This window comes from Bos indicus x Bos taurus, chromosome 12 (genome assembly GCF_003369695.1).
Source record: "Bos indicus x Bos taurus breed Angus x Brahman F1 hybrid chromosome 12, Bos_hybrid_MaternalHap_v2.0, whole genome shotgun sequence".
Lineage (NCBI taxonomy): Eukaryota > Metazoa > Chordata > Mammalia > Artiodactyla > Bovidae > Bos > Bos indicus x Bos taurus.
The window spans coordinates 37,773,516-37,790,238 of record NC_040087.1 but is presented as its reverse complement, the minus strand read 5'-3'; the positions used below and the strand labels follow the sequence as shown (position 1 = coordinate 37,790,238).

The following is a 16,723-nucleotide window of genomic DNA, read 5'->3' as shown; positions in this document are numbered from 1 at the left end:
GATGCTCAAACAAAGTCTGAGAAATGAAATAGGATAAGAAGTGAGACATACACATTACTGATGGAAAATTCTACATCCTGTGGATGGAGAGAACACAGCCATAAGAAGTTCTGCAAAATGGTCAGTACACCCCAAGAACAAAAAATAGGGTGTTACTGAGCATGAAAATGGTGAAATGGAAAGTAGGAAAAAAATCTATCTTGAATTTTCTATATAGTTAGATATTTTCTTATGTTTGTACTTGTCATTAGACATACACACTAGTTTCAAATAATAAAAGGAAGTGACTGCAATTTTCATATTGTATAACTCATTTTCAAATCATAACTGCTTGGTAATATGCAAGATTTAATGTAATATATCTTTCCTGTCATGACAGAAATAGAATCAAGGGAATATATCTGTTCCATCAATGAAATTGGAGACAAAGGTGAAAATAAGATATGAGGTGATTATAAGGAAATGAAAAAGCTGATTATGACCCATTGTGGAAATGACCACAAGGTCTTATTTTAGTTAGTTGCAATATGTTATATTGAGCTGGCATAAAACATTAAATTGTCAAATCAGAATTTCAGAAAATAGGGAATTTTTTAGAATATTAAGCTTTACTCCTAAGCTCAAAGATCTGTAAAATAAAAGGTATGGGCAAAGGAAAAGATATTGAGATATGTGATGTGGTTTCCTAAGACCTTTTTTTTTTTTTTTTTTTTTCATATTAGACACATGCTTACTGTCCCTGAGTAGCAGATGCAGTCTCTATGTGAGGTTGACATGCCATTTCATACAGTAGAGATCATTTAAGTTTTGAAACACTTCTGTATTATATCCCAGATGGTCAACTAACTTATGTGACATTTGTCAGGTCCACCCACAGCAGAAATACCACAGATGTCCTATATTTGTTATGCCTGAGTTAGAAGCAGGAGGGCTTAGATATCCATCCAGCTGCACTATCCTAACATCTATTCCTGTAAATTTCAAAATTATTTTCCATTTTCCTTACTGAGAATCAAACTCTCCCTGAACCAATCTAGTGTCTGAAGTCATGATAACATTAACTGCTCTATTTAGCCCACGTTCCAACAAGTTGAGGTCTGTTGAATTTCTCCTAAAAAATTACTATTAAGAAATAGCATTGTCAACACCCAAATCTTGTCATTTCCTAGAAGTTTCTGTTGATACTACTCACCTGTCTTCCCCTCACCCCATTTAGGTTCAACAGATTAGATTCCCTAAGAAGTTCCTGCAGCAAATCAAATCAAACTTATGCTTCCCATGCATTTTGGTCACTGCTTTGGGGGGAAATCTCTTGCCTTAGAGTCCCAATTTATGACCACAATCATTTTTCTGGCTCTTATACTTCCTTTATGATTTCTCCACTTTCAGAATTTCCTGACTAGGAATTTTCAGTTTAGAGTGTAGTCTAAATAAAGTATCTTTCTCTTTCCAAAATGATAATAATTTTGATATATGGGCCAGTCAATTTAACCAAAAACTGTAGAATTACTGAGTAATACTTAAGTTAGAATGGCAGAAATGATATTTGATTTACTCTTTACACTGCATACTCAGAAATAGGAGAAATCAACTTTATCTCAAAGAATACTGAAAAAAGCTTATATGCAAGACAATGTTCTATGTTTTGTGAATAACAGAAAAATAAATGAAATTACATGATTTCTATGTTGATAGTCTGAAAATAAGAATTGTAACTGCTCAAGTTCTATATTTGTGTTCTTTCTTTAGAAAGATAAATAAATAGAATCTATTGATATTTTTAGATAATTTCTGATATAGCAATATCATAAAATGATTTGCTAAACAATATATTTCAAACACTATTTTTCATAGACAAAAGAGGTGTTCCTAGAATGTGGATATTTCTACTACAAACTAAGATTGAATTTAAGATCACTATAAAATAAAACTAGACACAGTCATATATAATGTACTAAAAATCTATGTGCTCACTTTCTTAAAAATAGAAACTTTCATATTTTTCAGACAGCATTTTATTTTTTGAGTTTATCTGAATAAATTCAGAAACACTTGATAATTCAATCCCTCTAAGCAGGGAAGCTCCTGTATCCAGGGAAACCAGTCTGGGTTGCCAGGACCTAAAGTTAAGACAGGAGAAACCCTGCTGCCTGGGATGTAAGGAAGCAATCTGTTAGCCTTCTCTTTTAGTCAAGGATTATCTGTGCCTCTGATGCCTCCTGACCAATCTGGACACCCACCTATGCCCAAGTCATGTTTGTTATCTACAACCTTACTGTCCATAGTCACAGCCCACCTCACCCATGGAGATAATAGTCATGATCAAAAGCAAATATTTTCAAATCTGTACCGGTGTCCATGGCTCCACTTGCCAACAAGAAAACAACGGAAGGAACAGCAGTTATCTCCTGAATCACAGTGATAAACTTCTAAGATCTTCACTTAGCAGCTGCTTTCTCAGAGTCACTGAGCCAAAAGCACTGGCCTGTGTTTAGTATAGTGCGAGAACACAAGTTCTAGAATCAGAATGACTGTTTTGAAGTCTTGGCATTGCCATTTGCCACCTGTCAAGATTTTAGTGAATTACTTAACCATGTTGATGTTCTATAATCTTATTCAATAAATAAGGGTAAATATAGAGGCTGATTCAGAAATGTTGAGTGGATTAAATGAGACAATGTATCTAACAGGCTTATCATAATGTGGGAATGAAATCATAGCTACTTAGTAATGACATTTGCTAGTATTTTTTGGGTATGTTTATTCCTTCTCTTCTTTGACTTCTAGTGTATAGAAAAATGTACATGTACATAGCTAGATATATTAGAGAATATGATGTATGTTTTCATGATATTATGCAAATCTTCGGTGTGAGATTCACATGCTCTGCTGTGTCTACAGAAGCAAAACAGCAAGATAACTGAATCCTTAGAACAAGTTTCAAATCTGTTACCATATTGTTAGGATGAAGCTGTGGGCTTGATTCCCTCACTAGCCTTGGTAGTAAAGAGGGAAATTAATGCTTTGTCCTATATGCTTAATTCCTACCTGGTCTTGATTGCCTAGCTCATAACTTGGGAAATAACCTATACCTATTCCTGATTGAGAGAAGACTGAAGAGAGAGCATATCACTTTTGGAAATGAAACATCCTGGTTTCCATTAATCCTTGAAGAAAGAAGAATGAAAGAGAGGAATGAAGTGTTTTAAATTATAATTGACATCTAATAAAGTGACCCCACTAGACCTCTAATAAGTCTTGACCCAGTGGATGTCAAACTCTGAAAATAGCCACTCCTTTATAGAGGAGATGATAGAAAGCTCCCTTCTAAATTTCTGTGCATAGAGAAAGATTTCCTTTCTTAGATAGACCAAGATAGTTTCTAAAATGAATAAGCATAAGCCTCTTCTTTCCTATAATTATACATTAGAAAATTGAATTGATAGATTGTTTTCATTATCATAATCTTATCATTATAATTCTTTTATTGTAATTACTTACCTGATTAACTGTGACTCTTCTCACTTTAATCTTTCATTTTAGGACAATTCTGAAAACAAACAAACAAAAAATACACAGAAAATCAATTATTACAGCAAAAGAATGAGAAAAACTAGAGTCAATGGTGGCCAAAGTTCCTTCCTCAATTTTCAATGAATCATTCTATGATTGGCATCAACATGGACCTTACAGACACAATGCATTCCTGTCAACCATCTGTCACTCTCCTTGTGTCCACAGTCAGGACGTCTACCAAGCTTTCCTCTTACAAACCATTCCTTTTCCTGTTCATTACTGCCACTTTAAATTGTTGGCCTAAAAATAAATGGACTACCAATTATTTCTCCTGCAAAAATTGACTTACACAAAATCAGTAGAGAATTGCAGTTCAAGGTCTGCAACCATAGTGAGCCTTGAGCAAACTCCCAGCAAAGAAAGGAAGTGAGAACTCTTTATGGTGGAGAAAATGAAGTTGGGAAGACTATTTAATAAAAGTCCAAGTTTTTCATTGGTTGGGTCATTGCCAAGAAAAAACAGGAGTCTTTTTTCTTCCTGTGGGGTTCTGCTATCTTTGCAGGGTATAAGAGTTTTTCCCTTTGGTCTCTTCACTTATTTAATTGAGGTTTCTTAATTTTTTGTGAAGTAAAATCACATCTAAATTATAAACAAGCTCTTATTATTTAGCAAAGTAAATTTTGCTAGAAATTGGTGAAAGGTGGCATAAATTGCAAAATGAACAATTACATTAAGAAGCATAAATATACCAGCAAATTTGGAAAACTCAGCAGTGGCCACAGGACTGGAAAAGGTCAGTTTTCATTCTAATCCCAAAGAAAGGAAATGCCAAAGAATGCTCAAACTACTTCACAATTGCACTCATCTCACACGCTAGTAAAGTAATGCTCAAAATTCTCCAAGCCAGGCTTCAGCAATACATGAACAGTGATCTTCCAGATGTTCAAGCTGGTTTAGAAAAGGCAGAGGAACCAGAGATCAAATTGCCACCATCCGCTGGATCATGGAAAAAGCAAGAGAGTTCCAGAAAAACATCTATTTCTGCTTTATTGACTATGCCAAAGCCTTTGACTGTGTGGATCACAATAAACTGGAAAATTCTTCAAGAAATGGGAATACCAGACAACCTGACCTGCCTCTTGATAAGTCTGTATGCAGGTCAGGAGACAACAGTTAGAACTGGACATGGAACAACAGACTGGTTCCAAATAGGAAAAGGAGTATGTCAAGACTGTATATTGTCACCCTGCTTATTTAACTTATATGCAGAGTACATCATGAGAAACACTGGGCTGGAAGAAGCACAAGCTGGAATCAAGATTGCCAGGAGAAATATCAATAACATCACCCTTATGGCAGAAAGTGAAGAGGAACTAAAAAGCCTCTTGATGAAAGTGAAAGAGGAGAATGAAAAACTTGGCTTCAAGCTCAACATTCAGAAAATGAAGATCATGGCATCTGGTCCCATCACTTCATGGGAAATAGATGAGGAAACAGTGGAAACAGTGTCAGACTTTATTTTTGGGGGCTCCAAAATCACTGCAGGTGGTGATTCCAGCCATGAAATTAAAAGACTCTTACTCCTTGGAAGGAAAGTTATGACCAACCTAGATAGCATATTCAAAAGCAGAGACATTACTTTGCCAACAAAGTCCGTCTAGTCAAGGCTATGGTTTTTCCAGTAGTCATGTATGGATGTGAGAGTTGGACTGTGAAGACAGCTGAGCGCCAAAGAATTGATGCTTTTGAACTGTGGTGTTGGAGAAGACTCTTGAGAGTCCCTTGGACTGAAAGGAGATCCAACCAGTCCATTCTAAAGGAGATCAGTCCTGGGTGTTCTTTGAAAGGAATGATGCTAAAGCTGAAGCTCCAGTACTTTGGCCACCTCATGCAAAGAGTTGACTCATTAGAAAATATTTTGTTGCTGGGATGGATTGGGGACAGGAGGAGAAAGGGACGACAGAGGATGAGATGGCTGGATGGCATCACCGACTCAATGGACGTCAGTTTTAGTGAACTCTGGAAGTTGGTGATGGACAGGAATGCCTGGCATGCTGCAATTCATGGGGTTGCAAAGGGTCAGAAATGACTGAGCGACTGAACTGAACTGAACTGAATTTAAAATATGCTAATTAAAATATCACTCAAATCTTCTAATCAATTCAGAGGTTAAAGATTAAGGTTTTAATGTAAGTCCATCTTTATTTATTTCACTTGCTCAGTCGTGTTTGACTCCTTGTGATCCCATGGAATGCAGCACTCCAGGCTTCCCCGTCCTTGCAAATTCCCAGAGCTTACTCAAACTCACATCAATCAAGTCAGTGATGGAATCCAAACATCTCATCCTCTGTTGTCCCCTTCTCCTGTCTTCAATCTTTCCCAGCATCAGGGTATGATGAATCAGTTCTTCCCATAAGGTGGCCAAAGGACTGGAGCTTCAGCTTCAGAATCAGCCTTTTCAATGAATATTAAGGACTGATTTCCTTTAGGATTGACTGGTTTGATCTCCTTGGAATCCAAAGGACTCTCAACAGTGCTCTCCAACACCACAGTTCAGAAGTATCAACTATTTGGCTCTCAGTTTTCTTTATAGTCCTACTAACACATCCATACATGACTACTGGAAAAAATATAGCTTTGACTAGGACCTTTGTTGGCAAAGTAATGTTTCTGCTTTTTAACATGCTGTGTAGGTTTGTCATAGCTTTTCTTCAAAGGAGCAAGTGTTTTTGAATTTCAAGGTTGCAGTCATCATCTGCAGTGATTTTGGAGTCTAGAAAATAAAGTCTCTCAGTTTCCATTGTTTCCCAATCTAATTGCCATGAAATGATGGGACTGGATGCCATTATCTTAGTTTTCTGAATGTGGAGTTTTAAGCCAACATTTTCACTCTCCTCTTTCACTTTCATCAAGAGGATATTTAATTCTTCTTTGCTTTCTGCCATAAGGTTGGTGTCATCTGAATATATAAGATTATTGATATTTCTTCCAGCAATCTTGATTCCAGCTTGTGTTTCATCCAGCCCATCATTTTACAGGATGTACTCTACATATAAGATAAATAAACAGCGTGACAATATACACCTTGATGTATGCCTTTCCCAATTTGGAAACAGTCCATTGTTCCATGTCTGGTTCTAACTTTTATTTGTTGACCAGCATACATATTTCTCAGGAGATGGGTAAGGTTGTGTGGTGTTCCCATCTCTCAAAGAATTTTCCACAGTTTGTTGTGATCCACACAGTCAAAGGCTTTGGTGTAGTCAATAAATCAAAAGTAGGTTTTTATTTTTCTAGAACTTTCTTGCTTTTTTGATGATCCAACGGATGTTAGTAATGTGATCTCTGATTTCTCTGCCTTTTTAAATCCAGCTTGAAAATGTTGAAATTCTCAGTTCATGGAATGTTGAAGCCTCACTTGGAGAATTTTGAGCATTACTTTGCTAGTGTGTGAGATGAGTGAAGTGTGTGGTCGTTTGAACATTCTTTGGCATTGCCTTTCTTTGGGATTGGAATGAAAACCTACCTTTTCCAGTCCTGTGGCCACAGCTGAGTTTTCCAAATTGCTGGCATATTGAGTGCAGCACTTTCACAGCATCATCTTTTAGGATTTGAAATAGCTCAACTGGAATTCCAACACCTCCACTAGTTTGTTGTTCCTGATGCTTCCTGAAGCCCACTTGACTTTGCATTCCAGGATGTCAAGTTCTATGTGAGTGATCACACCATCGTGGTTATCTTGGTCCTGAAGATCTTTTCTGTATAGTTCTTCTGTGTATTCTTGCCACCTCTTCTTAATATCTCCTGCTTTTTTTACATTCATATCATTTCCATCCTTTATGTACCCGTCTTTACATGAAATGCTTCCTTTGTATCTCTAACTTTTTGGAAGACAATTCTAGTTTTTCCCATCTATTGTTTTCCTTTATTTCTTTGTATTAAAAATTGAGGAGGGCTTTCTTATCTCTCCTTGCTATTCTTTGGAACTCTGCATTCAGATGGGTATACCTTTCCTTTTATCCTTTGCCTTTAGCTTCTCTTCTTTTCTCAGCTATTTGTAAGGCCTCCTCAGATAATCATTATGTCTTTTTGCATTTCTTTTTCTTGGGGATGGTTTTGATCACTGCCTTCTGTACAATGCCATGAAACTCCATCTATAGTTCTTCAGGCACTCTGTCTATCAGATCTAATCCCTTTAGTCTATTTGTCACGTACATTATATAATCATAAGGGATTTGATTTAGATCATACCTGAATGATCTAGTGGTTTTCCCTTCTTTCTTCAATTTAAGTCTGAAATTTGCAATAAGGTGTTGATTGTATAGAGCTTTTCAATTTTTGGCTGCAAAGGATATAATCAATTTTATTTTGGTATTGACCATCTTGTGATGCCATTTGTAGAGTCTACTCTTGTGTTGTTGGAAGCGGGTGTTTGCTATGACCAGTGTGTTCTCTTGGCAAAACTGGTAGCCTTTGCCCTGCTTCATTCTGTACTCCAAAACCAAATTTGACTGATACTCCAGGTATCTCTTGACTTCCTACTTTTGCATCCCAGTCCCCTATAATGAAAAGGACATCTTTTTTGGATGTTAATTCTCGAAGGTCTTCCAGGTCTTCATAGAGCTCTTGAAGTTCAACTTCTTCTGCATTAGTCATTTGGGGCACAGACTTGGGTTAGTGTGATATTGAATAGTTTGCCTTGGAAATAAACAAAGATCATTCTGCTGTTTTTGAGATTGCACCCAAATGATGAATTTTAAACTCTTTTATTGACAATGAGGGCTACTCCCTTTCTTCTACAGGATTCTTGTCCACAGTTGTAGATATAATGGTCATCTGAAGTAAATTGCCCCATACCCAGCAGTGATGCTTGGATGAGCTCAAACAAAACCTGTGCACATCAGGACTGAAAGACCCCATAGAGGCTGAGCCAGATATGCCTCTGAGTGTGTGAGTGTCTCCTGTGGAAGCAGTGGCCTGCCATACGGTCAAGGGCTCTGGTGTATCAGACCTGGGTCATGCAGCATGTGGCATAACTCCTCTTGGAGGTGGTTGCCATTAACCCCACATTAGAACCACAGAGCAGATGACCCACAAACTGAAGAACAATTATACCAAATAAATTATTGCACTGATAAAAAAGTTCTGGACCCTAACAGATTTCTCAACTTGGGTATTTGGCAAAGGATCTGAGAACCCACAGGGAATTTGGCCGCCACATTTTTCATTTTGAAGGCCAGTGAAATTTGACTACAGAACTTCCACAGGACTAGGGAAACAGACTCTTGGAGGGCACAAACAAAACCTTGTGTGCACCAGACCCAGGAGAAATAAGCAGTGACCCCACAAGAGACTGACACAGACTTGCCTGTGAGTGTTCAGGGCTCTCTGGTGGAGGCATGGGGTGACAGTGGCCTGCTGCAGGGGCAGGGACACTGAATACAACAGTGTGTGAACAAGACTTTTGGAAGGAGGTTGTCATTATCTTCATTACCACTACCATAGTTTGGTCTCAGGTCAAACAGGGAGGAAACACAGCCCCGCGAATCAACGGAAAATTGGTTTAAAGATTAACTGAGTATGGCCCTGCCCATCAGAGCAAGACCCAGTTTCCCCAACAGTCAGTCTCTCCCATCAGGAATCTTCCAAAAGCCTCTTATCAGAGGGCAGACAGAATGAAAACCACAATCATATAACACTAATAAAACTGATCACATGGACCACAGTCTTGTTTAACTCAATGAAACTATGAGTCATGCCATGTGGTCCCACCCAAGATGGACGGGTCATGGTGGAGAGTTCTGGCAAAATGTAGTCCACTGGAGACTGGAATTGCAAACCACTTCAGTATGCTTGCCTTGAGAACCCCATTAACAGTATGAAAAGGCAAAAAGATGTGACACTGAAAGATGAACTCCCTAAGTCGGTAGGTACTCAATGTTTTTGGAGAAGAGTGGAGAAATAACTCCAGAAAGAATGAATAGACAGAGCCAAAGTAAAAACAATGCCCAGATGTGGATGTGAATGGTGATGGAAGTAAAGTCTGATGCTCTAAAGAACAACATTGCATAGAACCTGGAGTGTTAGGTTCATGAATCCTTGAATTAATAAAATGAAATACATCATATATTTTATATAATACATAGTTATATTTGGCTGTGCACATAATTATTTCTAAATGAATATAAATTAATATTAGTCCTCTATAATTAAGTAATACAAACATTAATTGAGCACACTACTGACCAACTACTGTCCATTTTTTCAGAATGAATAGCAACATGTCTGTATAAATTATTTTTGTAGGGATCATTCTCATATTTAGGGAAACATTTTAATAAAATGACAGTCTGAGCAAAATCAAGAGCATTTGCTTCATGACATTACAGTACTTCATGCAGTACAGGAATTGTTGGAAACATGGAAAAATATGAAAGATATAAAGGAGGTGAAGAAAAAAAACATAATTTCTTCCAACAATGAATTTTATGAATTTAAATACTTGATTGCACAATGCACTGACCTTAAAAGCAGCAAATATTCTGTTACAGTGTTGGCTTCAAGCATTTTTTGTGCTGTTTTATTCTGCCAATTTGGAGAAAGGAGGTAAATTATTAATTTTATTGCTAGAAAGTAGAACTGGCTGTTAGTCTCCAAAAATTGTTACATTTAATAAAGTTAAATGAGAACTTACATATGTACAAGTTGGGTTTAGAAAAGGCAGAGGAATCAAAGATCAAATTGCCAACATTTGTTGAATCATAGAGAAAGCAAGGGAATTCCATAAAAACGTCTATTTTTGTTTCATTGACTACACGGAAGCCTTTGTGTAGATCAAAACAAACTGTGGAAAAGTATTAAGGAAACAGGAATACCAGATCACTTTATCTGCCTCCTGAGAAGCCTGTTTGTGGGTCAAGAGCAACAGTTAGGACAGGACATAGAATAAGAGACTGGTTCAATTTGGGAAAGGAATATATCAAGGCTGTATCAGAGAAGGTGATGGCACCCCACTCCAGTACTCTTGCCTGGAAAATCCCATGGACAGAGGAGCCTGGTAGGCTGCAGTCCATGGGGTCGCTAAGAGTCGGACACGACTGAGCAAATTCACTTTCACTTTTCACTTTCATGCATTGGAGAAGGAAATGGCAACCCACTCCAGTGTTCTTGCCTGGAGAATCCCAGGGACGGGGAGCCTGATGGGCTGCCGTCTGTGGGGTCACACAGAGTCGGACATGACTGAAGCGACTTAGCAGCAGCAGTAGCAGATAGGCTGTATATTTTCACCCTGTTCATTAAACTTATATGCAGAGTTCAGTTCAGTTCAGTTGCTCAGTCATGTCCAACTCTTTGTAACCCAGCATGCCAGGCTTCCCTGTCCATCACCAACTTCTGGAGCTCTCCCACACTCATCTCAAACATATGCAGAGTGCATCATGAGAAACGATGGGCTGGATGAATCACAGGCTGAAATTAAGATTGCCAGAAGCAATCCTAATGGTCTAGTTAAGGCTATGGTTTTTCCAGTGGTCATGAATGGATGTGAGAGTTGGACTGTGAAGAAAGCTGAGTGTTGAATAATTGATGCTTTTGAACTGTGGTGTTGGAGAAGACTCTTGAGAGTCCCTTGGACAGCAAGGAGATCCAACCAGTCCATTCTAAAGGAGATCAGCCCTGGGATTTCTTTGGAAGGAATGACGCTAAAGCTGAAACTGCAGTACTTTGGCCACCTCATGTGAAGAGTTGACTCATTGGAAAAGACCCTGATGCTGGGAGGGATTAGGGGCAGGAAGAAAAGGGGACGACAGAAAATGAGATAGCTGGATGGCATCACCGACTTGATGCACATGAGTTTGAGTGAACTCTGGGAGATGGTGATGGACAGGGAGGCCTGGCGTGCTGCGATTCATGGGGTCGCAAAGAGTTAGATACGACTGAGTGACTGAACTGAACTGAATGGGAGAAAGTGAGGAGGAACTAAAGAGCCTTTTGATGAAAGTGAAACAGGAGAGTGATAAAGTTGGCTTAAAACTCAACATAAAAAAAGAAAAAACAAAAAACAAAACAAAACTAAGATCATGGGATCTGATCCTATCACTTCATGGCAAATAGAAGAAAAAGTGGAAGTAGTAATAGATTTTATTTTCTTGGGCTGCAAAATCACTACTGATGGTATTGCATAAAAGATGCTTATTCCTTGGAAAATAAAGCTCACTTTACCATCTAAGCCACCAGAGAATCCCATTAAAAAGCAGAGATAGCACTTTACCAACAAAGTTCCCTTCTAGTCAAAGCCATGGTTTTTCCAGTAGTTACATATGGATGTGAGATTTGGGCCATAGATAAGGCTGAGCAACAAAGAACTGATGTTTTTGAACTTGTACTAGAGAAGATTCTTGAGGATCCCTTCAATTTAAAGATCAAACCAATAAATCCTAAAGGAAATCAACCCTGAATATACACTGGAAAGACTGATGCTGAATCTGAAGCTGGAGCATCAATACTTTGGTCACCTGATGCGAAGAGCCAAGTCATTGGAAAAGTCCTGCTTCTGGGGAAGATCAATGGCAAAGGATAAGAGGATGGCAGAGGGTGAGATGGTTAAATAGTATCACCAACTCAATGAATATGAACTTGAGCAAATTCCAGGAGATAGTGAAGGACAGCAGAGCTTGGCATGTTGCAGTCCATGGGGTCACAAAGAGTCACAAGCATCATAGCTACTGAACGACAACAACAAGAATAAGTTTAGAGTATGCTTTTAGTTAACATAAATTTACTTGCATTTTGCTATCTTATGTTTTTATTAAAAAATATTGTTTGGTCTTGACCTGAAGATGGCAGCTGAGTTGAGTAGAAGAGCGAGCTCCTTGGGTTCAAGTTAGGGCCCCAAGCAGGTGGCACAGGAGTGGTTCTTTATGGGTCCAAGGCATTTTACTCTTGTTGGGGGACTCTAGGCAATCACCACATCTATTCCTGTCTTCTTGCACAGTTCTCCTCTCTGCTGGCACCATGCCCCTCTGATTCTGAGGTCATAAATAATCCATCTTAAATCATGTTGTAAAGAGTGATGCTAATTAACATTTAACAAGTAAGACTATAAAAGTATTGAATAGTTGCTTCCTGAGAAATGACAGTTTATAAAGAACAAACTTTTCTCACAAGCTGTTTCCTATTTAGAGAAGATTTTTCAGGTTCTTAAACCTGCAGGCAGTATATTACTTAGTAGACAATGCACAACAAACCAATTTCAGTATCTATGGAAGGAAAATGATCACCATAGATGCTGTACTAAAGAATGTGCAGAGCATACAAATATGGACCCATTATCATGCCTGAGGAGCGCCTCCAGCAATGCAGAGTCCACTCTGGGGATAAGTTGCCCCTGTGGAGCAGTGGATGTGCCAAGTCAAGAGGGAGTCCAGGATGAAGATTTTGTTCTTTATGTAGGTGCTCTGGCCACTAAGAGGTGCCATCATAAGAACATCATTTCTTATTCAGCCTATTGTCAGCAGGAAGCACAAAATGGACAGGCCAATAGCAGGGTATGCTAACCTGTGTCCAAATATGATCTCTACCCAGCCTCAGGTGCTTCTTGGAATGCTGTCCATAGTGAAACATGAGATTATTCATGCCCTGGGTTTCTCTTCTGGGCTATTCTACCATGATAAAGTGGAAATACTCTAACTTCAAAATATGCAGATGGTCTCCCACTTTTTATCTATCAGATCAGATCAAATCAGTTGCTCAGTCATGTCCGACTCTTTGTGACCCCATGAATCGCAGCAAGCCAGGCCTCCCTGTCCATCACCAACTCCCGGAGTTCACTGAGACTCACGTCCATCAAGTCAGTGATGCCATCCAGCCATCTCATCCTCTGTCGTCCCCTTCTCCTCTTGCCCCCAATCTATAGTTTTGGATTTTATCAATGGAGTGATAAAGTAGTTCCAAAAGTGGAGAGATTATGGGACATTCGCTATAATAAGCGAGTTCTTCACACTGTCTATCTTCTAGTAATGCATTGTGTTGTCGACGAAGCACAGAAACAACTGTCAAATTCTGGAGGGAATGGAACTTGAAAATCTTGGTGGTATGGACACTGAACTTAACCATTGGGAAAAGTGGTTATTAGAAAATCAAGTAATGACTGGTTCTCCTATGCAGAATCTGGTTCTCTCTCAAATCGCCCTGATTTTAATGGATGATATTGGCTGGTATAAAGTTAATTACAGAATAGCTGAGAAAATATACAAGGACAGAGGAGTGGGCTGTGACAGTGTCAGGAAGAGCTATAAATTCTGGATTGACCAGCAGTGACAGGGGAGACAGATGCTGAACCCTTACTGTAACATACTCAGAAGCAATCTATTGCAATTAACTTGCAGGCAGGACCAGAGAGCAGTTTCAGTGTACAATTTGCAGAAGTTTCTGAAACGTCTGCCATAGGAATACCAGTGGTTTGATGAACTCACTGGAGTACCTGCAGAAGATCTGCCTTATTATGGTGGTTTAGTAAAAATTGCTGACTACTGCCCTTTCAGTAATAAATTCAGTTTTTATTTAAGTGGTGAATACCAGTGCAGGTCAGATTGTAAAGTACCAGACTTTGAAAAAACTATGGTGCTGAAAAATATGGACCTCATTCAGTTTGTCTAATTCAGGAATTAGCTTTTGTCATGGAAAAGTGTGAAAAGAAGCCAAGTTATCTGGACTGGGGGCATGGATGCTATCAGGTTTCTTGTTCTCCACAAGTCTGAAGGTTAGGGTTCAGGATATTTTATATTTGTTTAGTTGGGCTGGGCAGATCCTCCCTGTCAATAGCCAGATGAACAGCTGGATTCACCATGTAAATCTGCTATGCCCATTCTGTTGGGACTTCTGTGAGCTTTGTTCCCTTGAGACAGGTTCTCCAGCTGCTAACCTGACTCAAGCACTATACCCTGGATCTCTGTTCCCATTCCTCTAGCCTGGTGGTCACCCTCTGGCTTCTGTTAGGCAATCTATTTCCTCTGCTGGCTTGATTTCTACTGTGCATATGACAATAGAAATGGAAAAGTGAATTCTCAAGGCATTTTTTTTGTGTGTCATGTTCCTCTGAACAAAGCATAAAACCTTGGCAAGTGCCAGCCTATGCAGATGGCAGAAGTATCATTCCTGACTTTGGCTTGGAAGTGCTGACCACAGTCAGGTCTTGCAGCAGAGCTTCACAGCAGTCATTCCTCATCAGAAACCCAATATCCTCAAAGTTTAGAGAAGGAGCAGGAATTCCAAATCACCAAGTCTCTACTTTTCAGGATACATAACCATCTTGAAGTTTTCTTTTGAAGGTAGGATAATAGGTGAAGATTTGGGGGATTACATACCTCAGCATTTTCATTAACATAAAGCAATGGGAAAGTTCATCACTGCTGCAATAATTTAAGTAACAGCTAACCATTGCAAGATTATAAGTTGTGGACTCTTTCCTCAAAAGTATAAATTGTCCTTTGACTTACAGAAAATATTTTTTTTTATTTATACATGAACTATGATACCTATTTTGAATTTAATGACTGTATATAGTATACCTAAATCATTGTTCTAAAGGGTTTGCTTTTAAATTTGTTTTTCTAAACCTTATGATTTAACCTTTTTCCAAACCAGCTATTTGACAGTTTCCTGCTGAACCTTTAAATGTTGGTAGCCCTATTCTACTGTATCCATACTCACTGATCTTCAGATAGTAGCTTCCAGTTATATTCTCCATTAGTTTAATAATGTCATGAAAACTGGGAAGCACACAGAGAAAAATACTCTGCCCTGTGAAACACTGAATACATGCAAATAGAGAAAACCTGATTGTCTGTTTTTCAGATGATAGTTATGACAACTGCTATCCAAAAAGAATATAACTTTCCTTTTTGAAAGAAAAAGAAATTAGATATGATTTTTTAAAAAAAGAAATGAAGATAAAACAAAATTCTTGTATAGACAAGTATGCCAGTTTTTTTCAAGTGGGTTTAGAAATGGTTATAGAAGAATTCTTATAATCTGAAAATTATTTTATGTGTAAGAAGAAAAGATGTAAGTCAAAACAAGATAGTCTGAATTGCCTACTAATGGTAAATTTTAGTTTTAGTGTAGGGCTTATCCAGTAGGTTCCACTATATCACACAATGTATGGCTTAGTCAACAGAAGTCAGAAGATTGCTTTTGCTTTAAAAGGAGCTAACATCATTTAGCTCTTGTATTTGACACTCTTTCTGTCACCTATATTTTCTGGTCCTCAGAAGCATTCTGCCCGGGTACCAGAGCTGACCAAATCTACATAGTAATTCCAGTGTGAAATTCTTTAATAATGAATAATGCCCAGCTTTTCTTAAAAATTTTCATAAATAAACTTGACTAACAAACTTCATTAGGTCTAAAGCTAATGAAGTCCTCTGGCATTATAAACATAGCCCTTGAACAAACATTCATTCATTTATTGGTTGGTCCTTTAGTTCAGCATACAGTTATTGAACACTCAGTTTAAGAAATTCTACTAAGTGAACAAATAGCATAATTGCTAAGGAATAATTCCAATTTGCTATTTGGCACTGGAGCCAAACAGCAACTCCAGCATAAAGAAAAGCCACCTCTTTTTAAAAAGGCAAGCATTTAAATAATTATTTGCCTACAGTTTTAAATTGGAGGTATTTGTCATTGTGAAAAGCTGGGGATCTCTAGCATAGCCAACCTCAGCTGAAGAAAAACTAATAATAATCATATTTCTGCCTTTTTCTTGCATACTTTAAATCATGAAAATCAGAAAAATATAGAGAATGTTTTTAAATAAAGTTATAGAAATCTAAAAGTATAGATGCAACAGTTAGAACAAGACATGGAACAATGTACTGGTTCAAAATAACTGGGAAAGGAGTATGTTAAAGTTGTATATTATCACCCTGCTTATTTAACTTCTATGCAGAGTATATCATGTGAAATGCCAGGCTGGATGAAGCACAAGCTGGAATCAAGACTGCTGGGAGAAATATCAGTAACCTCAGAAATGCAGATGACACCACCTTTATGGCAGAAAGTGAAGAGGAACTAAACAGCCTCTTGATGAGGGGGAAAGAGAAGAGTGAAAGAGCTGGCTTAAAACTCAACATTCAAAAAATGAAGATCATGGCATCTGGTTCCATCATTTAATGGCAAATAAATGGGGAAACAATAGAAAGAGTGA

At 38.2% G+C, this 16,723-nt stretch overlaps 1 pseudogene; it reads left to right on the top strand.

The window, feature by feature from the left end:
• LOC113902105 overlaps positions 1–14,555 on the top strand; it is a 64,576-nt pseudogene extending 50,021 nt beyond the window's left edge.
• The last annotated feature ends 2,168 nt before the right edge of the window (positions 14,556–16,723 follow it).